The sequence below is a fragment of the Cherax quadricarinatus genome, chromosome 36, assembly GCF_038502225.1.
Source record: "Cherax quadricarinatus isolate ZL_2023a chromosome 36, ASM3850222v1, whole genome shotgun sequence".
In the NCBI taxonomy this organism is placed as follows: domain Eukaryota; kingdom Metazoa; phylum Arthropoda; class Malacostraca; order Decapoda; family Parastacidae; genus Cherax; species Cherax quadricarinatus.
The window spans coordinates 16,948,339-16,973,353 of record NC_091327.1 but is presented as its reverse complement, the minus strand read 5'-3'; the positions used below and the strand labels follow the sequence as shown (position 1 = coordinate 16,973,353).

Below are 25,015 nucleotides of genomic sequence, written 5' to 3'. Positions count from 1 at the left end.
CATCTCACTGAATGCTAAGTAAACCATTTGTCCAAGATCTTGTGTGTGTTAGTAGCTGCTGGCAGAGTACAGTGTGTCCCTGATGATCGTCGGACGAGCGGGTTTGGGGTGGAGGGGGGTGTGGGGGTGCTGGAGGGGGGTGTGGGGGTGCTGGAGGGGGGTGTGGGGGTGCTGGAGGGGTGTGTGGGGGTGCTGGAGGGGGGTGTGAGGGTGCTGGAGGGGTGTGTGGAGGTGCTGGAGGGGTGTGTGGGGGTGCTGAAGGGGGGTGTGGAGGTGCTGGAGGGGGGTGTGGGGGTGCTGGAGGGGGGTGTGGGGGTGCTGGAGGGGTGTGTGAGGGTGCTGGAGGGGTGTGTGGGGGTGCTGGAGGGGGGTGTGAGGGTGCTGGAGGGGGGTGTGGAGGTGCTGGAGGGGTGTGTGGGGGTGCTGGAGGGGGGTGTGAGGGTGCTGGAGGGGGGTGTGGGGGTGCTGGAGGGGTGTGTGGCGGTGCTGGAGGGGTGTGTGGGGGTGCTGGAGGGGGGTGTGGGGGTGCTGGAGGGGTGTGTGGGGGGTGCTGGAGGGGGGTGTGGAGGTGCTGGAGGGGGGTGTGGGGGTGCTGGAGGGGTGTGTGGGGGTGCTGGAGGGGGGTGTGGGGGTGCTGGAGGGGTGTGTGGGGGGTGCTGGAGGGGGGTGTGGGGGTGCTGGAGGGGTGTGTGTGGGGGTGCTGGAGGGGGGTGTGGAGGTGCTGGAGGGGGGTGTGGGGGTTCAGCAGGGGGTCGGGGGTAGGGTCACACCCCTCATGCAGTGCAATAATACACTGTCCACTGTGATATAAATAAAGTTTTATGAAAAATAATAAGAAAGACCATGATAATATTTCAATGTGTCGTTCTGATTATTTTTTTCATAAAGACGGGATTATATCACACACACACACACACACACACACACACACACACACACACACACACACACACACACACACACACACACACACACACACACACACAAATAACTTAATATATGACATTAGGACTAAGTTTACAGAGACAGAGCTTCCGCCACGCTAATAATTACAGCGTTCACGAAAAGAGGATCAGACGGTAATTAATAACAGAATAAGCAGGAGCTTATGGCGGCGCTGTGGGAAGATGTCGGAAACGAAGACTAGTATTTGAAGAGGAAGAGAAAAAAAATTGAGGAGGAAAATGCATGAAGATGGGGTCGTCTTGACGATGACAAACACAGGGAAAAAATAAAAAAAAAAATGGGAAGCAAGAGAGGGCGAAAAAGAAAAAAGGAAGTAGAGGACGACGGCGATGAAGAAAGGTAGTGGAGGAATCTTCACTCTTCATGACAGGGAAAGTAGGGGGTAGTGGAGAAGGAAGGGAGCGTCTCCCTTGCTCTGCATGACAGGGGCACCAACACACCTTAAGGGGGAAATCGTGCATTGTGGACTGCTATTTACCGACAATTATCGATTTCACAGCGGTTGTGTTTCCCAGACTGCCAGAGGCACACCCTGTGGTCAGGCAGGGAAAGGGAGGGAGGAAGGTGAAGGAGGAGGAAGGTGAAGGAGGAAGGTGAAGGAGGAGGAAGGGGAAGTAGGAGGAGGAGGAGGAGGAAGGAGAAGTAGGAGGAGGAGGAGGAAGCAGGAGGTGGAGGAAAAGGGAGCGGGGGGAAAGGAAGGGGATGGAGTTAGAAGAAATGTAAGTGAGGGGAAGTAGCAAGGGAAAACTGTGCTTGAGAAGAATTGATTGATGTGGAAGGAGACGACTGGAAGGGTTAGAAGGGAAAGGCGTGAGATAGTTATAGTTAAAAAAAAATAGCAGAAGAAAAGGGGGAAAACGGAAAGACAAATTATGTCCTCAGTGGTTCATTGGAAAACGTGACAAGCAATTTCAGAACACGAGTTCGAATCCCCTCACTCAAAGAAATTGTTTCCTTCAGTCAATCAGTCAATCACTGCCTAGCCAGAAAGGCTCCGATATTACAACTCAGATGACCCACTAGACCACAGAATCCCCACCTCTCCTTCAGAGTGCAGGCACTTTGCTTCTTCCCACTGCCAGGACTCAAGTCCAGATAACCGGTTTTTCCTGAATAAAAAATATACACCAAAGTGCGACGTAACACAACATAAGTTGTTAGATGAATAAACCATTGTATATATTATGATAAATCATGAACACGTACGACACGAGTGTCAAGGAAGGTCTTCATACAAGCTAAATGCACGATACCAGTTGAGAAAGTGTGTACTGCACTTGTTGAAGATTGAGACACTTATGCAACATATGGGAATCTTTATTCAGGAAACGCTTCGCCACACAGTGGCTTCATCAGTCCAATACAAAGTAGAAAGGCGTAAGGAGAGGAGGAGTTTGAGGTAATCAGTCCCTCAGCCTGGGACTGAGTGACTGATTACCTCAAACTCCTCCTCACCTTACGCCTTTCTACTTTGTATTGGACTGATGAAGCCGCTGTGTGGTGAAGCGTTTCCTGACTAAAGATTCCCATATGTTGCATAAGTGTCTCAATCTTCAACTTGTCGGTTTTTCAAACCATTCATCACACTGCACTTGTGCACCTTTTATCTATCCTGTGGATGGTTGTACAAGAGTATATGGATACACGATAAGCCAAGGAACTAAACTCTAGCTGGTTTCAAGTGTGGGATGATTTGTAAGACTGGAGTAGCCAGAACTGGAAATGGTAACGTGTGGAATACGAAGAAGGAATTGGAGAGATGAAAAGATAATGGGGAGGAGACGACTTTAAAGGGAAAAGGTGGAGAGAGAGCACTGAGAAAAATAACAAGGGTTATTGGGTGGGAAGAAAGTTGACGTTAGACTTGGGTAATGAAGAGCACTACAGATGCGTGGAAGAATGAGAAGGTAAGAATTATGAATTGAGAAAAAAAAGGAGAAAAACGAGAGTAGAATTAAAACTAACCAAACTGAATAGAAAACGAGTCTGGAAAGGCAGAATCATTATACTATTTTAATTCACATATTTGCTATTTATTCGTTGAAGATATCACTCAGAATCGTAAACATCATGCCAGATATGATCCCAAGAGTAGAAAAGAAAACATAAGATTTTTGCTGATTTTTAATAAAAATACGCGTGAAAAATTAAAGTGCCTCCGTTATTTGTGCTAAATTTCTTAATTAGTGCTGGCGAGAGTATATATTATGGATTACCAAAGCTCTTCATAACCTCCACACGCTTGTCTCTTCTACGAATTTGCTCGTGTTGTATAATTTTTCATAATTTTCTCTAAGGAAAAGGCTTACAACACGCGTCTATCGTAGTTAAAAATTTCTATATCACAGATACAAATTCAAAATAATCTTTCTGACTTCACCTAGAAGCCAATTATGTGATTTTTTATAGACTGCAACTTTTTTTTTAATTAAAAATATAAAACTCAAAATTATTTTAGCTCTTGTGTATATTTAATATTAACTGGGCAAGACATAAATAAGCTTAGAAAAATTATTCTTTTCAAGGCTCTTTATAAACAAAATTATAAGCATTAAACTTAATAAAAAATAAAACATTGAGATGGATTTTCCCTCAGCATCTCTAAAAACTGTTCCAACATACACGCAAAACAGAAAGCATGCATCTAAAATATTAAAATATTCACCCAGGCATACATAGAAGAATAATCTGCAAATGATAACCGTTTTAGCTTTACAATTGTAAGTCATGAATTAGGTTTTAAGCTAGGATAAACAGTAGGACAAGACTCACGTGGGAGAGTTGATGACGGGGCACTGGACAGCAAGACCACCAGGTGATGACGGGGAACTGGACAGCAAGACCACCAGGTGATGACCGGGCACTGGACAGCAAGACCACCAGGTGATGACGGGGCACTGGACAGCAAGACCACCAGGTGATGACGGGGCACTGGACAGCAAGACCACCAGGTGATGACGGGGCACTGGACAGCAAGACCACCAGGTGATGACCGGGCACTGGACAGCAAGACCACCAGGTGATGACGGGGCACTGGACAGCAAGACCACCAGGTGATGACGGGGCACTGGACAGCAAGACCACCAGGTGATGACGGGGCACTGGACAGCAAGACCACCAGGGGACACCTGAATCATTACAGATATGGAAAGAATTATATTTATTCCCGTGATGTAATAACCGTGTAATACACATACCCACCCACAGACACAGACAAACACAGACAGACAGACAGACAGACAGACAGACACACACACACACACACACACACACACACACACACACACACACACACACACTCCTGATCTTTAAATACAAGACAGCAGTTCTTGTCAGTTTGAAGTGGTGTTCATTAGAATTAATTTGAGTTTGAAGCCTCTTCCAGTCATAATTCCTCCTCCATCCCTCCCTCCCTCCGTCCCTCCCTCCGTCCCTCCCTCCGTCCCTCCCTCCGTCCCTCCTTCCTTCCTTCCCTCCCTCCCTCCTTCCTTCCTTCCTCCTCCTCCTCTTCCCTCCTCCTCTTATTCTACCCCCTCTTCCTCCTTCTCTTCCCCCTCCTATCCCTCCTTCTCTTCCTCCTCCTATCCCTCCTCCTCTTCCTCCTCCTCTTCCTATCCTTCCTCCTCCTCTTCTACTACTACTTTCCTTCCTTCCTCCTGATCCTTTTTCCTCTTTCCTCATCCCTCCTCCCCCTCCCTTTTCCCCCCCCTACTTCTTCCATCACTCTCTTCTTTTTTTTTCCTTCCTCTTCCCTCATCCTCTTTCTCCCAGTTACTCTTCGACCTCTCTTACTCCTCTTCCTTCCCTCCTCGCTCTTTCTTCTCTCTCGTTATTTCTCCTCCTCCTCCCTCTGACTCTTCCCTCTGACCCCTCTTCCCTCTGACCCCTCTTCCCTGACCCCTCGTCCCTCTGACCCCTCTTCCCTCTGACCCCTCCTCCCTCTGACCCCTCCTCCCTCTGACCCCTCCTCCCTCTGACCCCTCCTCCCTCTGACCCCTCCTCCCTCGTTCTCTATCACCTTCCTTTAAAATATCACCATGGGGTTTCATGGAATGTACAGAGGAACTGCATCTACTCTGAAAAAAATTCCGAATTATATTGTAAGAAGAGAAATCTACAATGGCTAACAACACTGTTCATTATCAGTCTTCATTATTACTATCCTCATCATCAGAGGGAAGACGTAATTCCTTGGTGAGCATACAGCTCCTGGCTGGAATATAATTCAATCAGATTTGACTGAATAATATTCCAGCCCTGTAAGATTGGTATTTATTGTTCACAGGTAGATCATATATAGAGTTGACGAGCTCTCGGTTATTTTATATTACCCAGAACTTGAGACGTGGAGGTGAAGATGTATTAAAACGTGATTGGAAAGTCCTTGTAAACAACAGGATTCATGGTACCATGTGTATAACATACCTGGAAACCAAAATATAGTTAAAACTATTTCTAACGAGGAAAATTCTATGCTTCTAATGCGTTAAGTTAGTGATTCAGTCTCATAAATAATTCAAAAAAAATTTTGGGCATAATGCATTTTCTATTGGTATTTTTTTTTTTCAAAAATATCCCATGAAAGACGTGTCTGGAGGTAAATAAAAGACAAAGACAAATATTAAATTTTATGAAGCTTTTCATATATAAAGAATACTAGAAATATAAAAAAAAATCCCACAACGTAGTACTTGCACATTTTATCTTTATTTAATTTGTTTGGCTTTGCAAAAAGAATAAAGATATGGAACAGTTTTGCAGAAAATACAATTATCTTGTGCTAAATTTAAGCATAATGTAAATCCCTACAACAAGAGTTAGATAAGTTGCCCAAAGATAGTGTTTAATATATGATGTAACTTATCGTAAGTGCCACGTAATTAAAAAAATATCAGCCAGAGAGAGGGATCTGAGAATATATATTTTGTTTTATTAGATTTAAATCTTATCGACTGTGCGATCTGTCAGTAAAATACTAATATCTAAATGAGATATTAAAGCAAGTATTTATATAAAAATATATACACTTCTCGGTGTATATACTAGCATATCTATACTGTAAACAACAGAGCAATATAGGAAGATCGAACAAAAGCAGACGTGAGAAGCAATTATGATATTCTAGTAAATATGAACACGAGACAAGTGGTAATGAATGACTATCAATGAATAAATAGCAAAATAGAGGGAGACTCGAACCGTTGTTTGACCTGCTCCATGCCAGGACCCTGGCTCGAGTCCCCGTCCATTCTTTTGTTTATTCACCAGAAAAAAAAAAAACATTAAATATGTGAATGGTGAAATGAAACTTTCAGAATTCCATAATTAATGCTGGCATCACTCGTGCTTGAGTCACCCAGAGGCAAGTTTCGTCTGTTTCATAATTATCTCATTCTTCTCACCGAGTGTTTAATTTGGTTAACGCTCAAGGGGCAAGGCGGGGGGGCTGGATTGCATTTGGAGAATTATAATTGTGAGAGAGGGCAAGGAAGGAGGGCAGGTAGGAGGCAAATTTTACAGAGTTACTTTTTATGAAGTGTGTGTGTGTGTGTGTGTGTGTGATATATATATATATATATATATATATATATATATATATATATATATATATATATATATATATATATATATATATATATATATATATATATATATATATCATTGTTGTGCAATGTAGTTTGTCAAGGTAACTGAAGATGGATTAAGTTAAAATAAATTATTTCTTGAGCACTTAGCTCACACAAAGGTCCGTGTTCGATCCTCAGTATCGATGGGAACATTAGGAAGTGTTTAATTAAAACACCTATTGTCCCTGTTCACCTATCAGTCAAGTAGGTACCTGGGTATTAGGCGACTGGTGTGGGTCGCATCCTTGGGACAAAATTGACTTAATTTGCCCGAAATGCTCTGCATATTAAAGGGTTTTCTGTATAGTAGTATGTTATTGATGTCAGCTAAGCTGGTATACCTTGTACATGTACTTCTAGAATTAAAGATTATTAACTTAATTACTTAACCACTGGTCACGAGTGAGAGGAGGTTCGATTGGAGAGGGACCTGCCCAGCAGGTTAGCTCTATAGCCTATATACTTAGAAAAAAAAAATCAGATTTTAGTGTGAATATACGATGAAATTTTGCTTTAATTCCATTTTGGGGATTATATTATTCTTGAAGGGAGAATACAAATGAACTGATACTTTATGATTCACCCAATCAGTAGATTGGTCTTAAATTTAACAGACTAATCAATGCATATTCCCCTAGTATTTCATTTGAAAAGTTAAAGTGACATACAAATACATATATATATAATGCATAAAGGTATAGTTAATTTTTAATGAAGTTTCCAATGCATCGTTAATTTACAGAAAAGGTAATGAACTTTTTCCAAGCAATTGGAATGATTACGTTAAACTGTTTCACAAGCATGAAAGCAAAGGACAAATTACAGAACTTGATAGAGCTCAACACAGTGAAACAAGAGATGATAAAGCTCTACACAGAACAAAAAAGCCGTCCCAACGTAAGCTTCATCTACAACTTGTGTCGTTATGTTTATGTTTCGCTACACTTTAGTAACCATCATCAGGGATGTCGTACATCCTCTTAACGTTATAATCTGCTTTACCATCGCGTTTGAAGTTCACTTTATGTAGACCAGAGATACGCATCTCAAGTGTTTTAATGAAGATTCACACTCAGGTCTGCGTCTATGCAAACGAGATCATTGTTACGCAGAATGAATGCGTAAGAGGGAGGGAGGATTTGACGCAGGATGAAGGCTTTATAGTGAACCGGGTCTCTGAGCAGCCTGAAGGCTTCATCACTGACTAGATCGTGAAACAGAGCTGATTTTTTTCATAGTGGCCGAGGTCTTGACGTAGGCCTCACTGTGATCGAATTACAGTCATCATCAAGGAACATCATAACTTTGACCTTGATTCAGTGTAACACTTCGTATGGTTCTGGTGACAGCTACGATACCTCAGGGTCGTGGAGATTGCCAGGAAAAGTCGTCGCCAGGACTTGATATTGCCTGGTGCGTCTTTGTAAAGGAGGGCGATGCAATTTTAGGGCATCAGCTTAGGTTTACTCTGATGATGCCTTCGTTCTGGGTGGGGGAAGGGGGCAAGGGTGATGCAGGTGTGTCATTCAGCGCAAGAAGTGACAAAGGGCTCGATTCTCCGTCCTCCAATCGAGGCTCCGTCGGTAAATGATCAGGATAGTTTTGTTTACTCGGTATTTAATGAGCGTTTTAAATCCATCATTTATAAAGGCAGGTATTGGTAGATGTTTATATATGAAATGTAATGCTTGAATGTGCGTGGATGTAGTGAGGATGACAAGAAACAGATGATTGCTGATGTTATGAATGAAAAGAAGTTGGATGTCCTGGCCCTAAGCGAAACAAAGCTGAAGGGGATAGGGGAGCTTCGGTGGGGAGAAATAAATGGGATTAAATCTGGAGCATCTGAGAGAGTTAGAGCAAAGGAAGGGGTAGCAGTAATGTTGAAGGATCAGTTATGGAAGGAGAAAAGAGAATATGAATGTGTAAATTCAAGAATTATGTGGATTAAAGTAAAGGTTGGATGCAAAAAGTGGGTCATAATAAGGGTGTATGCACCTGGAGAAGAGAGGAATGTAGAGAAGAGAGAGAGATTTTGGGAGATGTTAAGTGAATGTATAGGAGCCTTTGAACCAACTGAGAGAGTAATTGTGGTAGGGGACCTGAATGCTAAAGTAGGAGAAACTTTTAGAGAGGGTGTGGTAGGTAAGTTTGAGGTGAGAGGTGTAAATGATATAATGGGAGCTCTTTGATTGAACTTTGTATAGAAAGGGGTTTAGTTATAGGTAATACATATTTTAAGAAAAAGAGGATAAGTATACAAGATATGATGTAGGGCGAAATGACAGTAGTTTGTTGGATTATGTATTGGTAGATAAAAGACTGTTGAGTAGACTTCAGGATGTACATGTTTATAGAGGGGCCACAGATATATCAGATCACTTTCTAGTTGTAGCTACACTGAGAGTAAAAGGTAGATGGGATACAAGGAGAATAGAAGCATCAGGGAAGAGAGAGGTGAAGGTTTATAAACTAAAAGAGGAGGCAGTTAGGGTAAGATATAAACAGCTATTGGAGGATAGATGGGCTAATGAGAGCATAGGCAATGGGGTCGAAGAGGTATGGGGTAGGTTTAAAAATGTAGTGTTAGAGAGTTCAGCAGAAGTTTGTGGTTACAGGAAAGTGGGTGCAGGAGGGAAGAGGAGCGATTGGTGGAATGATGATGTAAAGAGAGTAGTAAGGGAGAAAAAGTTAGCATATGAGAAGTTTTTACAAAGTAGAAGTGATGCAAGGAGGGAAGAGTATATGGAGAAAAAGAGAGAGGTTAAGAGAGTGGTGAAGCAATGTAAAAAGAGAGCAAATGAGAGAGTGGGTGAGATGTTATCAACAAATTTTGTTGAAAATAAGAAAAAGTTTTGGAGTGAGATTAACAAGTTAAGGAAGCCTAGAGAACAAATGGATTTGTCAGTTAAAAATAGGAGAGGATAGTTATTAAATGGAGAGTTAGAGGTATTGGGAAGATGGAGGGAATATTTTGAGGAATTGTTAAATGTTGATGAAGATAGGGAAGCTGTGATTTCGTGTATAGGGCAAGGAGGAATAACATCTTGTAGGAGTGAGGAAGAGCCAGTTGTGAGTGTGGGGGAAGTTCGTGAGGCAGTAGGTAGAATGAAAGGGGGTAAGGCGGCCGGGATTGATGGGATAAAGATAGAAATGTTAAAAGCAGGTGGGGATATAGTTTTGGAGTGGTTGGTGCAATTATTTAATAAATGTATGGAAGAGGGTAAGGTACCTAGGGATTGGCAGAGAGCGTGCATAGTTCCTTTGTATAAAGGCAAAGGGGACAAAAGAGAGTGCAAAAATTATAGGGGGATAAGTCTGTTGAGTATACCTGGTAAAGTTCTTATGTGGAAGACAGGAATAAATAAAGGGGATGTAAATAGTGTGCTGAAAATATCTAGCCTAGACAGGACTCGCAGCAGGAAGGATATAGGAAAGTACTGGTTTGGTAATAGAGTTGTGGATGAGTGGAACAAACTCCCAAGTACCGTTATAGAGGCCAGAACGTTGTGTAGCTTTAAAAATAGGTTGGATAAATACATGAGTAGATGTGGGTGGGTGTGAGTTAGACCTGATAGCTTGTGCTACCAGGTCGGTTGCCGTGTTCCTCCCTTAAGTCAATGTGACCTGACCTGACTAGGTTGGGTGCATTGGCTTAAGCCGGTAGGAGACTTGGACCTGCCTCGCATGGGCCAGTAGGCCTTCTGCAGTGTTCCTTCGTTCTTATGTTCTTAAGTGTATGGTAGAGTTATCATTGAAAGAATTAAGAGTAAGACGGAGAATAGGATAGCAGATGAACAAGGAGGCTTTAGGAAAGGTAGGGGGTGTGTGGACCAGGTGTTTACAGTGAAACATATAAGTGAACAGTATTTAGATAAGGCATTTATGGATTTGGAAAAGGCGTATGACAGGGTGGATAGGGGGGCAATGTGGCAGATGTTGCAGGTGTATGGTGTAGGAGGTAGGTTACTGAAAGCAGTGAAGAGTTTTTACGAGGATAGTGAGGCTCAAGTTAGAGTATGTAGGAAAGAGGGAAATTATTTCCCAGTAAAAGTAGGCCTTAGACAAGGATGTGTGATGTCACCATGGTTGTTTAATATATTTATAGATGGGGTTGTAAGAGAAGTAAATGCGAGGGTCTTGGCAAGAGGCGTGGAGTTAAAAGATAAAGAATCACACATAAAGTGGGAGTTGTCACAGTTGCTCCTTGCTGATGACACTGTGCTCTTGGGAGATTCTGAAGAGAAGTTGCAGAGATTGGTTGATGAATTTGGTAGGGTGTGCAAAAGAAGAAAATTAAAAGTGAATACAGGAAAGAGTAAGGTTATGAGGATAACAAAAAGATTAGGTGATGAAAGATTGGATATCAGATTGGAGGGAGAGAGTATGGAGGAGGTGAATGCATTCAGATATTTGGGAGTGGACGTGTCAGCGGATGGGTCTATGAAAGAGGAGGTGAATCATAGAATTGATGAGGGGAAAAGGTTGAGTGGTGCACTTAGGAGTCTGTGGAGACAAAGAACTTTGTCCTTGGAGGCAAAGAGGGGAATGTATGAGAGTATAGTTTTACCAACGCTCTTATATGGGTGTGAACCATGGGTGATGAATGTTGCAGCGAGGAGAAGGCTGGAGGCAGTGGAGATGTCATGTCTGAGGGCAATGTGTGGTGTCAATATAATGCAGAGAATTCGTAGTTTGGAAGTTAGGAGGAGGTGCGGGATTACCAAAACTGTTGTCCAGAGGGCTGAGGAAGGGTTGTTGAGGTTGTTCGGACATGTAGAGAGATTGGAGCGAAACAGTGACTTCAAGAGTGTATCAGTCTGTAGTGGAAGGAAGGCGGGGTAGGGGTCGGCCTAGGAAAGGTTGGAGGGAGGGGATAAAGGAGGTTTTGTGTGCGAGGGGCTTGGACTTCCAGCAGGCATGCGTGAGCGTGTTTGATAGGAGTGAATGGAGACAAATGGTTTTTAATACTTGACGTGCTGTTGGAGTGTGAGCAAAGTAACATTTATGAAGGGGTTCAGGGAAACCGGCAGGCCGGACTTGAGTCCTGGAGATGGGAAGTACAGTGCCTGCACTCTGAAGGAGGGGTGTTTATGTTGCAGTTTAAAAACTGTAGTGTAAAGCACCCTTCTGGCAAGACAGTGATGGAGTCAATGATGGTGAAAGTTTTTCTTTTTCGGGCCACCCTGCCTTGGTGGGAATCGGCCAGTGTGATAATAAAATAAAAATAAAGACATGAGTAAACGAATTATTTTTGTAATGACAAAAATCCCAACATAATAAAGACCTCCTCCCCTCACATGACAAACACTCGTATAATAACCAAGACTTCCACAGCATAATTACGAAGAGCCTAACATAATCAAGACCCCTTTCACACAAACTCCTTCATAATAAAAACCCCAGCATAATAACAAAGACCTTCTCTCATAAAGACACCCCTCATAATAGCAAAGACCTCCCACATAATGATAAGCACCCCTAAGAGCTGGAGATTGATTCTCGTGATCCCCAGGTAGGTGAGCTCACACAAGTATGACACAAAGCTCACTTTCGGGGAACACCTGCTTCAACCACCCAACAACACGTAAACATTTCTCGCATTGAATGATATGCGTGCAGATTTAAACTCTTTCCAATGTTGCTCAGTTACTGCGATGTCAATTTAAATACATGCTTTCTGGGTTTACGTAACCTAATCTGACTATAAATAAAGAAAATAGTATTCGTGTACTTAGAGGAACCTTCAGAAATTAATCTTTGGAACGGCATAACAAAATGAACGTAACTTGCAACTCGACGGGGAATGCATGTGGTAGTACTAGAGAAAACAGATGTTAGTTGGAGGACACTTATTGTATTATACATCAAACACCTGTTTGGCTGTTCCAAGGTACATCTGTGTACCAATGGGTACTTGTATTAGAGTCAACTGTGCGTGTGAGTGTGTGAGAGATATCGGGACTTTATTTAGCTCGTAAAACAAATTATCTACAACAGTACTGATACAATTACGGCAAATAAATGTTAGTGAGATGAATGAATTGTGACGACACCGAAATTGTTATTTGTGCTTTTTTTTTTCTTTCCTTCTATCCCTGTCCCTCCGCTTTATACTCGATTTCCATTCGCACACACCTATCCCCCCCCACACAAGCACACAAGTAAACAAGCAAACAAGCACACACACACACACGCACAGACAGACAGACAGACAGACAGACAGACAGACAGACAGACACACACACACACACACACACACACACACTTCTGATTAAAATCCTACCATCCCTCACCAGCGAGTCATTTGATGCAACTCTGACCAAACGCCACCTGAGCTGGTTTTACGAGTTTCCCCTCCCTCACTCCCCTCCCCACCTTTTCCCCTCTTCCATGGTCCTCGCATCTTACCCCTTCCCTCCCCAACCCCTATCTCACCTAAACTTACACGCCCTCACACTTCCCCCCTCCTCCAGTCTCTGTATCACCTCCCCCTCCTTTTCCCCTCTCTCCCCAAACCAAACTACAAGAGTTCCCCCATGGGAAAAGTAAGATTTACTCTGGTCAAAAAACTTAGAAAAAAAAAATCATGGGTCACAGAGAAGGTGAAACTGGATCAGTGTCTCCCAGATTATGTCTTGAAGATTTTTGTTTGTATTTGATAACTTTTGGAGAGAAATGGAATCAAATACCGAAACGATGGATATAGACACAAATACTGTGTAAAATGATCCTATACTGACAACGTTTCGCCCACACAGTGGGTCTTATCATGTCACAAAGAGGCCAGTTTGTGACTATCAAGTCACAAACTTGATAGTCACAGTTTGTGTCTATCAAGTCACAAACAGAACTTTTCGTGACTTGATAAAGCCCACAGTGTGGGCGAAACGTTGTCAGTATTGACTCATTATACTGCATTAGTATCTTTATCCTTCATAACTTCTACTTTCTCGTGACAAAGAGGTAATAATCATAATCAGATGATCTTACTGCTGGAGGTCATCCGAACTGTCATGTTAGTATATTTCTGGCGAGAGTGATTGAGTGACCGTGAAAGTGTTTCCTTTTTTTTTTCTAAGGATCATTCTACCTCAGCGAGAAACGGCCTATGTCTTAAAACAGTAAAAACGTAAACAAATACGGGTCACACAGCTTCTGGAAAATAATAATAATAATAATAATAATAATAAAAGTAATAATAATAGGTAATAATATAGTTATAGAAATAACAATAGTAATAATATTTTTCTGATGCTTCAAGTGCTAATCAAGTCCAGCGCTTCTCACTCGTATATCTGTCTAATCTCTCTTTAAAGCTATCCAAAGTTTTAGTTTCTATTATCTACTCGGCAGATTGTTCCATGCATCGGCACCTCCGTTTGAAAGCCAGTATTTACCTTCGTCCTTTGTAAATCTAAGTTTTATCTAATTTAAATACGTTATTTCTGATTCTTACTTGATTCGATAATAATGCATTTCGGGTAAATGGGAAGCAATCAAGTTTGATTCAAGGGGACGTGAGTTTCAATCCCTTAGATCAAGAGCCATTCACCAGTATCAAAGTCAATCCCCTTGATATACCAGTGCTCAGGAGCGCCACAACTGGATTTAGTCTACCCATTATATATATATAATTATATATTATATATATATATATATATATATATATATATATATATATATATATATATATATATATATATATATATAGGTAGTAGGTTGGTAGACAGCAACCGTCCAGGGAGGTACTATCGTCCTGCCAAGTGAGTGTAAAACGAAAGCCTGTAATTGTTTTTACATGATGGTAGGATTGCTGGTGTCCTTTTTTCTGTCTCATAAACATGCAAGATTTCAGGTACGCCTTGGTACTTCTACTTACACTTAGGTCACACTACACATACATGTACAAGCACATATATACACATCCCTCTGGGTTTTCTTCTATTTTCTTTCTAGTTCTTATTCTTGTTTATTTCCTCTTATCTCCATGGGGAAGTGGAACAGAATTCTTCCTCCGTAGGCCATGCGTGTTGTAAGAGGCGACTAAAATGCCGGGAGCAAGGGGCTAGTAACCCCTTCTCCTGTATATATTACTAAATTTGAAAGGAGAAACTTTGGTTTTTTCTTTTGGGCCACCCCGCCACGGTGGGATACGGTCGGTGTGTTGAAAGAAAGGAGATTATATATATATATATATATATATATATATATATATATATATATATATATATATATATATATATATATATATATATATATATATATATATATATATTAGGCGACCCCTTAAACCTTATATTTGACTCCATTCGAGTTGTATACGATTATTAATTTTTTATATTACTCAGCTATCAGTGTATAAGCTCCATTAACAGTATAGTCGACTCCATTAACACTGCAGTCGACTCCATTAACGCTGTAAACGACTCCATTAACTCTGTAAGCGACTCCATTAACACTTTCCACTTCCTTCACTTTATTTTTATCCATCAATTTAACTCGATTCAAATTAGAAAAATAACTAATTTCATCTATCTTTTACCCGCCTTCAATCCAAATAGTTTTTCATTTATCATCTCTCTCTCATGCCTTCCTTTCTTTTTATCTTCTCTATAATCTCTTCTCCCATCCACACTGTCATCTCATTTCTCTCCCTTTCACTCTCTCTCTCTGTTCTCTTTCCTTTTTCCAACCCATCGCCTCACTTATCTTCTTTCTCTTATTTTCCATTTACCACTTTTTTATCTTCTCTCTTCTTTCATCTTCTCTTTTCTTCTACTGAATTTAGTGTTTTTTATTCAGCAGTATCGTTGGTTTTTCTCCCTAACTTATAACAAAAACCGTGAACCGCTTCCAACAAATACGAGGTTCTTAAGTTTTAGGAAGACCATAGAAATAAGGCAGAAAGGTACAAATAACAAGTTTCCGTATTATTTGTCCTTTCTCTGCCTTATTTCAAGAATAATAATTTCAATAAGTGTGTGTCTTGGGGGCATCTCTAATAACACAGTCGACATGCATCCTCAAATTAACTTTTAAATTACCCTAAAGATCAGCTTCATGAACTGTGCGTCTTATTTGGGGGGGGTAGAGAAAATGTCAAGGGTTCACGCATCTTGCTCAGAATCACCAAGTGGCGTACTGCCTGCCCTCTTGACCACCAATTACTCAGGAGCTCCTCACTGTCACAACGTATTTCAAGACAGAAGCTCAGTCTGAAACTCTGGCGACTTGGCTTCCTGGCTGTGCTAAGGTGTCTGTCGTCATTCCTCTTGTAGTTGCTGTAAGGTAAATGAAGTTATTTCTCTTCAGGTTGACTAATGGTGTACGGAACAATCCTTCTGGCTGTTGGACATTATTTTATGTAACCATTCCTCTTTTTGGTGTCTAATGGTGTATAGAGCCATTCCTCTTCAGGTTGTTTAATGGTGTATGGAACTATTCGTCTTCTGGATGCTGTCCATTATTGTATGGCACCATTCCTCTTTTGGTTATCCTATAGGGTATTTAACCGTCCCTCTTGTAGCTGTCGTTGCTGTAGCTTTAGCTACCACGAGAACATTTGTCAACTTTAGAACATATCCTAAGGATTACGAAGACCGGGCGTGGACTTTCATAACCCAGCCTACTTTACAAGCTTCTCTCTTAATCCAGATGGAGGCCCTCCTGCTGCATCAGAAGCCTCTGTGTTTATCTGGGGGCTTGGAGGACATCGTCAGCATTCAGGATGAACCACCATCGTAGCTCTGCCTCATGCGTGCACCAGGTAATTATTTAATTAATTCTTTCTACCTGAGCCTCGGTGCAGGAACTGGCCAGGGACTGACAGGAGGACATCTGTAAGGATTGGAGTGGCGACTGAGGGGCACTTTTAGAAGAGTAAATCGGATTACGGAAGTGGTGAATGAAATCACTGGACACCTGCGACTGCTGCCACCACCAGCCTCTCCTCCCCCACTCTCCTACCTCTGAACTCGTCTGGCCCACTACCTCTAACGTCCTCTCTCTGGCCCACTACCTCTTACATTCTCCCTTTACCCCTACTTCTAACCCCTTATGCCTCATCCCTCGACCCCTTTAGCACCTCTTCATTCCTCTCCATTCTGTCACCCTCGCTACCAAATCCCCTTCGCCTTGCCCTGGAAGTAATAACAACCTCTATGCATCATTCTGGGGTGTTTCATTGCTCCCTTGTACCTCAGGAAAGAGAGAGGATACACAGTCATGTCGTGAGCATTAAAACAGTCTAATATTCGCTTATGGCTGCCATCTACACCAAATCTTTGGCAATTCCTACTTTTCAAAAATTACTGCAACATTACACCGAAAAGCTGAGGTCGTGTGCTCAACAAATGGATCAGTATATAAGGGATTCAATTTTTTTTAGTGTGCTGAAGTTACTATTTTTTAAGATAAATTTGTGTTGTTGAAAGTGAAGACTTAAGTAATATGGAGAGAAGATAATGCCAATCACAAGAGCTAATATTTTACTCGGAGTGATAAGTTTTTTCTCTGTACTTCAGGAAGATTTAATCAGCTTACTCTCAAGGGGTTAGTCAGGTCATTGTCCTGTACGTCAAGATTCAGATGAAATGCTTTATAAAGCGTCAAGTTTTTGTATTGCAACTAAACATGCTAGGTTATCGCAATCAAGAGGATTAAGTTACTGTACTTTAAGTGGGATTCAGGCATTGTGATCTAGGCGATGTGAATTAAATTCTCCCCTACTGTTTTTTTTCTCTCACCCTATCTCATTCCTCTCCTCGTTCCCTATTCCCCATCCCCACATTCTTGTTTTCCTCCACTTCTCCATTACTCCTCTCCCTCCCTATCTTTACTCATCCCACGTTTGCATCTGTCTTCTCCCCCCCCTCTCTCTCCCTCCCCCTTCTCTCAGTCTCTTCCCCAATTTCTTACTCCCCCCTCCTCTCCCTTCCCGTTTCTGTCAGGGAAGTCATTGTTAATACAGGAGACTGTCAAGGGATCAAGACCTCTGAATGGAGGCTCATTGATGCTAGTAGACGGTGGAAGCTGTGAACGTGAGGCAAACAAATGGACACTGAAAGAATACGCGATATATTACCGTAAATGATGTCCCACGCTACTGAGGGAAGATCATGTTGGATGGTGTTAGCATGTGTGATGGTGTTAGCATGTGTGATTGGTATTAGATTTTCACTGGTGTCAGCATCAGTGTAATGGTGTTTGGTTGTAAATTATTGTATCTTTAATGCATGATTCGTGGGAAACGTGTGCGTGTGTGTATATGTGTATGTGTGTGTTACAAAGGTGGACATATTCTCCTTACAAATTCTCCTTTCATCGTTACACCTGTAAATATGCGATATGGAAAAAAAAAACATTTCAACACCTGTGTTTGCTCCCTTTCCCCTTCTCTCCCTTCCATTCACCCTCAACACCTACCACGCTTCTGTGTTGTCAGAATTTGTGACTTAATTAAGAAATTAGATTTCAAAAATAGCGCTAGGAGTCTCTTTCAATCAGCAACATTAAACGACAACATTTATGATTTTCGACTTTATGATGGTTCAGGAGCGACCAAAACGTCATCTAAAGTTTCCTCTCTCTACTATGGGGTTAGATTTATGATCCAGAAAATGACAAACCCGCAGTACAAGATTTTTTTTTAGTGATATTTGTGATCAGTTTTTACAACCCTGCTCACAGAATGAGCTATTGGTGCACAATAAACTACTATTCACAAGATGAGCTGTGGGGAGCACAATAAGCTGTCACTTACAGCTGTAGAGAGCAAATCCTACAGCTCATAGGATGAGCTAACGATTCACTGTTAGCAAATTCACTACAATAATAAAAAATCACAAGAAAAAAATGGTTATAATCATATCCATAATTTTTCAAGGGGTGGAGGGGTAAGCCAGCTGAAGGCCTCGGTCAGATGACCAAAAGCTGCAGCGGCGGATCATATGACAGACTAGTGTCAGGGAACACTTGCCCTGTTCCCTGACAAATCTTACCTAACCTAACGGAGAAGATGCCATACAGCATTTAGTGATGGGAGATAATCCACTCTTGATCATAGGAAGAAGAGGATTGCTCCAAATTCTTGCATGGAGAACATACAATCAGTATCACAGCGCAACTCCTTGTAGGGCGGGTTCTACACACCAACACAAACACGCACACATATATACAATCTGGAGTGTGATGTAGTGGAGACAGGACCCATACATAACTTAGTAAAAATGAAGCACTTGGAGCAGGGAGAGTGTGGATCTAGTAACGACCAGCGAAGAGGCTGGGCCACGAGCTACCACTCGACCGCTTCAATCACAAATGAGAGCACACACACACACACACACACACACACAAACACACACAAACACACACAAACACTGAGTCTCCCTTAATGACATTCGGCTTAAAGCTGAAAATGGCCATTCGAATAAGATTCATCTAAGATAACGATGGTTATATTTGAATGACATTCAGCTAATAGAGCCGATGATAACTGTGGAGATGAGCAAACAACCGTAAACAATTCATTTTAAAAAGCTAAAGTTGAAGCACTCGGGTAAAACTGAGTGGGATTCTACAGAAGTATCTAAGAATGGGTGGGGAAGCAACAGCAACAGAATGAGTGGGGAAGCAACAGCAACAGAATGAGTGGGGAAGCAACAGCAACAGAATGAGTGGGGAAGCAACAGCAACAGAATGAGTGGGGAAGCAACAGTAACAGAAGCTCCTAGGGCGAAGGGGAGTCAACACAAGGAAGAGTGAATGGGAATCTACAGCAGAGTGGAAACCTTCAATAGCAGCTAGGGGGAGTAAGTGGGACTCCTCACTCCACAACACCGGAGGGTTACTCCACAACAGGTTATTCACTCCACAACAACAGAAGGTTACTCACTCCACAACAACAGAAGGTTACTCACTCCACAACAACAGAAGGTTACTCACTCCACAACAACAGAAGGTTACTCACTCAACAGAATTTTACTCCACAACAACAGGTTTCTCACTCCACAACAACAGAAGGTTACTCACTCAACAGAATTTTACTCCACAACAACAGGTTTCTCACTCCACAGCAACAGAAGGTTACTCACTCCACAACAGAAAGGTACTCAACAACAAAAGGTTACTCAACAGAAAGTTACTCAACAGAAGGTTACTCAACAACAACAGGTTTCTCACTCAACATGTTACTCACTCCACAGCAACAGAAGGTTACTCACTCAACAGAAGGTTACTCAACAACAACAGAAGGTTACTCACTCAACACCAAAAATAATTTACGACCTTCACAAAGCAATTAATTAACTGCGCAACAGAAGAGTGAAGAGAGACACTTGTGTAGTGAGAGAACCAGAGGGAGTCAAGGTCGCATGGTGCCAAAATGATGATCAGTATTTTGTTTGGTTTTAATATGTAAATGGATTTAAAAAACAGGCAAGTTGATGAATGAGACACATGTGGAACATCTGGGAATCTTTATCGTGGAAAAGTTTTGCCAGGAAGTGACTTCATCAGTCCAATACAGAGAAGAACGGTGGCAGATGAGTTTGAGGTAATCAGTCCCTCAGCCTTGAGATGTGATCAGTCCATAAGAATGATGTTACCTGTATGTAACCTGTAGTCTACTAGTCAATGACACTTTCATCACTATCTCTCATTATATTTATGGTGAGAATGCATATAATGAGAGATACAGACATTTCTGTATAACTATGATTCTCATTCACAATATACGCAATTTTTAATGCATTGTAGCATTTGAAATATACTCAAGAAACATTTAGTACATTATTACATCAACTTACATATACGAAAAAACAGTCTTTCTAAGCTGGAGAGAGAGAAAAAAAAGTAATTTCTGTAAATGACGTAAAGAAAGCTTTATAGCCCAAGATTAATCAAACATAAATTAGTGATAAAATGTAGTTAGGAAGGGCAAAAATTCTCCCATTGCAAAAACAAGTTCTAATTACAGGCGAGGGTAGTGTGACTCTTGTTTATGTTGCAAACAGTGCCGGGTACGAAGAAAAATACTGCACACACAAATATCCACACCTCTCATCACGGGTGGTCATGATAAGACTTTTGTCAACGTTGAAATACGCACCTCCTGTGGCTCAGGTCTTCTTACTGCTTATACTCACTGTAAGATGAGATCATCATATGATTCACAGGTTTTGCCTTTTACGGAATTGGTAGCCAAAATAATTCAATATATTAGGAAGAAATCCTCTGCGGGCTTCTCGACTTGATTTCCTGCCAGAAGAAAGAATATATGTCATTATGTAGGCTGTAAAGAATTTTTTTAATTACAGTTGGCCTCATGGGAGAGTAATTCGTCCTTTCAATGATTAAAAAGCCTGAGTGGATACAGTACATAATTCAGGCTGAGTAATTCCTTTATTCACAAATGATCTGAGAAACAGTCTCAGTAGATAAAGGATTCCTCGCGTTAAATAATTTTTTATTATCACTGAGTCACTGAATAGCATCTTCAGCGAATACTCGATTTTTGGCAGTGAGCAGTTCCGTTCACTGATTTACTCGCATACACCGAGTCACTGAGTAACAACCTCAGCAGACACACAAATCCCTATCACTTTACACTTTCACAAACAAGGAAACTCTTCAACGTAAAGTTTCTTTCGTCTCTCTTTTTTGATATCAATAAAGTCTAGTACTCACCGGAGTATTAATGCACAACACTTATCTGCAATGAGTACACAGCGAGAGCTTTCAAAAACCTCACAACCTCTACGTCGTCATTTGAGGAACCCCGAAACCTATTAGTACCCTAAAGCGTCACATCATGTCGTGTCACTCACGATCGGCCCCTCGGGGAGAAGAGGGACAGTAATTACACTCCAAGCAGCAAAATGCTCGGTGAACGACATCGTTTTCTAACTGATATAATCCCTACAAGCCGTCCCCCTTGCATTCCCTTGGGTAATCCCAGCCCCCACTGCTGGAAGGTCACTCACGTGTGTATAACATATTCGTGTAAATAAAAGCTCTTTCCCCAACCCTCGTCCTATATCGTATTTTACGATCAGGAGAAAGTTCCAATTTAAATGCTAATGACCGGTCGTGCTTCAAGACACGTTAATAAGAGAGGAGATTAGTAACGAGGTAAGAGGTAAAGGGAATGAAATAAGCGATTAGTGAAGGATGATGATAGGGAAAGTGTTGGGCAGATGGACAGAGCTGTCAGATGTATGCATGCGTGAGTAGAGGAAAAGTGCCAGGAAGACTCCCTGAAAAGGTCGTCCTTGTAGGGTTCTTCCTGTAGGGTCGTCCCTGATGGTAGTCTAGTCTGAGAAGCGCTATCTAGAGTTCACTCATTGCATCATCTTGGTCATCCATCCTACCACTACATACCATCACCACCACAACCACTATCCACAACCATCAACATAACCACTATCACCACCACCACCGCCCCAAAACACCCCGCCCCGTCTAGGTGACAAGCCAGCATTCCCGAGCGGTAGGAAAAAAAGTGAGCCGGGCTCCTAACGGGGGAAGCACGGAACTCCTAACGAAGGGAAGTGTGGTGGAGGGTTCAGTAGAGGATGAGGAAAAATTAGTTAGAGGATGAGAGAGAGTTTGTTGGATGGTGGATGGAATGGAGAAGCATGGTCGCTGCTTACACGAAGGGATGGGGGGGAGGAGGAGGAATGGTGGGAGAGAAGAGTTAATGGAGGGTGGATGGAAGGAAGATGAGATAAGCTCTAGCTTCTGGGATCTCTGCTCATTAGTTTTTTCTCCGCTCACGTGCGACCTGTGGTTTCTGGTCCAGTACGGGGAAGAAAATTTTCTGGTTCCCGAATCAGAGAATAACTATTCTTTTCATATCCAGTATGTCATTCTTAGACGAACTTCAGCTCTTAGTCCTTGAGTCCACACTTACTTTATATATATATATATACATATATATATATATATATACATATATATATATATATATATATATATATATATATATATATATATATATATATATATATATATATACATATTTAAAAAAAAACTTTTAATATTTCTTTCATAGAGATAGCAATAGGGAAGATGGAGAAGGTGGATAAACATTGGAATAAAAGGAGGGGATGAGAGAGGAGAGGAAAAGTCTATGGAGGAGGAGGCAGGGGAGAGGGTAATGAAAAAGAGCGACGAAGAGGGTATAACGCGAGAAGGGGTAAAAAAGAGTAGGATATAACAAGTGAAGAAGGGTGGATTTAAGAGGAGAAGGCTGAGGAAAGGGAGGGGAAGGAGGAGAGAGGGATTGAGAAGAGAGAGGAGTGGAGGAGGCGAGAGGATGATACGTGGGAGGAAGAGTGCATGTAGAAGCAGGAATAGAAAGGAGGAGAGGGAGAAAATGGGAGGATCACACCCAGCTACCCAGAGTAATGACTCACACGACAATATTCTACAGAGGGAACATCTACGTCTCTGGCATGACGTCGTAGTACACAAGTAGAGACGAAGGAGAATGATTAGATAGAAACGGGACAAAGGAGACTTTTTAACACCTTTCGGAAAATTGTAATTGAAGTGGAAAAAAAAAAGCAGGAAAGGAGGCTTAGAAAGCGAGAGAGAGCGAGAGCGAGAGCGAGAGAGAGAGAGAGAGAGAGAGAGAGAGAGAGAGAGAGAGAGAGAGAGAGAGACAAGGACAGACAAGGTTATCTGCCTGATGAACTCATTCCACCTCTAAATCGGCAGGATGGGACCACCTCTACTAGTAGTCAAGGGAAGGCGGACCTCTTTGCTGAACACTTTGCTACCAAAATGCAAGTTCTTGATCCAGCAAGGGACCCTCCTTGGCTTGCTGCAAGAACTGTGTCAAAACTGTCAGTGGTGACAATAAGGCAGGAGGAGGTGCATTTCCTTCTTAAATCGCTTGACCAAGAAAAGGCTGTGGGCCCAGACAAGTTGAGCCCAAGATTACTGAGAAGATGTGAAGACCAGCTAGCAGCACCTCTAACTCGCATCTTTCAGCACTGCCTAGTACAGTGTAAATGGCCCTCTCTGTGGAAAGAGGCAAATGTAGTCCCTGTTCACAAAAAGAAGAGCAGAACAGAAATCAGCAACAACAGACCAGTGTCGCTCCTGTCAATCACTGGTAAGATCTTTGAGACAATAATCTCAAGACAAATGACAGAGTTTTTTGACTACCACTCACTACTTTGTGATCGTCAATATGACTTCAGGAAAGGTTACTCTGCTGCTGATCTGTTGTTAAACCTCTCCACTAAGTGGCACCAGTCACTGGATGAGTCCAAACTCAGCTGTGTGGTAGCACTGGACATTGCTGGCGCTTTCGACCGGGTGTGGCACCAGGGCCTCTTAGCAAAACTTCAAGCACTGGGAATTGCAGGCTCTGCGTTATGTCTCCTCAGTGATTACCTTCATGGTAGATCTCTAAGTGTAGTTCTCAATGGAACGGAATCAGCAAAACATCCTATTGGAGCAAGTGTTCCACAAGGAAGCGTACTGGGACCATTGTTATGGAATGTCTACTTCAACGACCTTCATCTCATCTCAGAATCACATGCATATGCAGACGACTGTACACTGACATTCACTTATCCAAGAGAAGAAATGCCAGCTGCTCTAAGCTACATCAATCACTAGCTGAGAGCTATATCAGCTTGGGGAAATAGATGGCAAGTAACATTTGCACCTGAGAAAACGCAAATGATGATCGCCTCTAGGCACCATGATGCTAATGCTGGTGCAGTAGTAAGGATGAATGGGAGGGTGTTGGCACTTGGAGAAGAAGTTGATATCCTTGGGGTGAAATTTGACTCCAAACTAACCATGAAGAACTATGTTGTAAATCTTGCAAACAAGGCAGCCAGGAAGCTTACAGTACTTCGCCGTATCTCGCATCTGCTTGACAGTAGGGGTTGCAAGATTCTGTACGAGGCACAAGTACGCTCACACCTTGAGTATGCTCCACTTTCTTGGTTCGCCTGCCCCCCCTCTCATCTGCGACTGCTTGACAGAGTAGAGAACAGAGCAAGACGTCTCGCCTCTCCCCTGGACCCATCCTGGATAGATCCGTCATTTCAGCAGAGCCTTCAACATAGGAGGCATGTGGGTGGCCTTACTGTTATGTACAAGGCCAATATTGTCAAAGTACCACACTTGGATCCACTTCGAGGACAGCGTGAAACAAGCTTTTATTCCACAAGACGGTCAGAAAGCAGCAACTTCACTCTGGCTGTACCCTTCTCCAGAACATCACTCCATCTGAGATCATATATACCCAGGATGACTCGAGTATGGAACACATTCGTACAGCATAATGATGTCAACGAGATAAAGTCAGTTGATCACATGAAAATGCTGGCCCACAGATGGCTCCAACTTCATCCTGTTCACTACATGTATGTCTCATAACAATAAAAATGCTTTCA

General features: G+C 42.1%; 1 long non-coding RNA gene across 2 annotated transcripts in view; it reads right to left on the bottom strand.

Annotated features, from left to right (window-relative positions):
* Positions 1–25,015, bottom strand: part of LOC128691291 (uncharacterized) — a 79,546-nt gene that overhangs the window by 31,121 nt on the left and 23,410 nt on the right. For both annotated transcript variants that reach the window (XR_008407419.2, XR_011392829.1), the window contains exon 2: positions 3,739–4,094. This is a non-coding gene — a long non-coding RNA (uncharacterized lncRNA). The remainder of the gene's footprint in view (positions 1–3,738; positions 4,095–25,015) is intronic.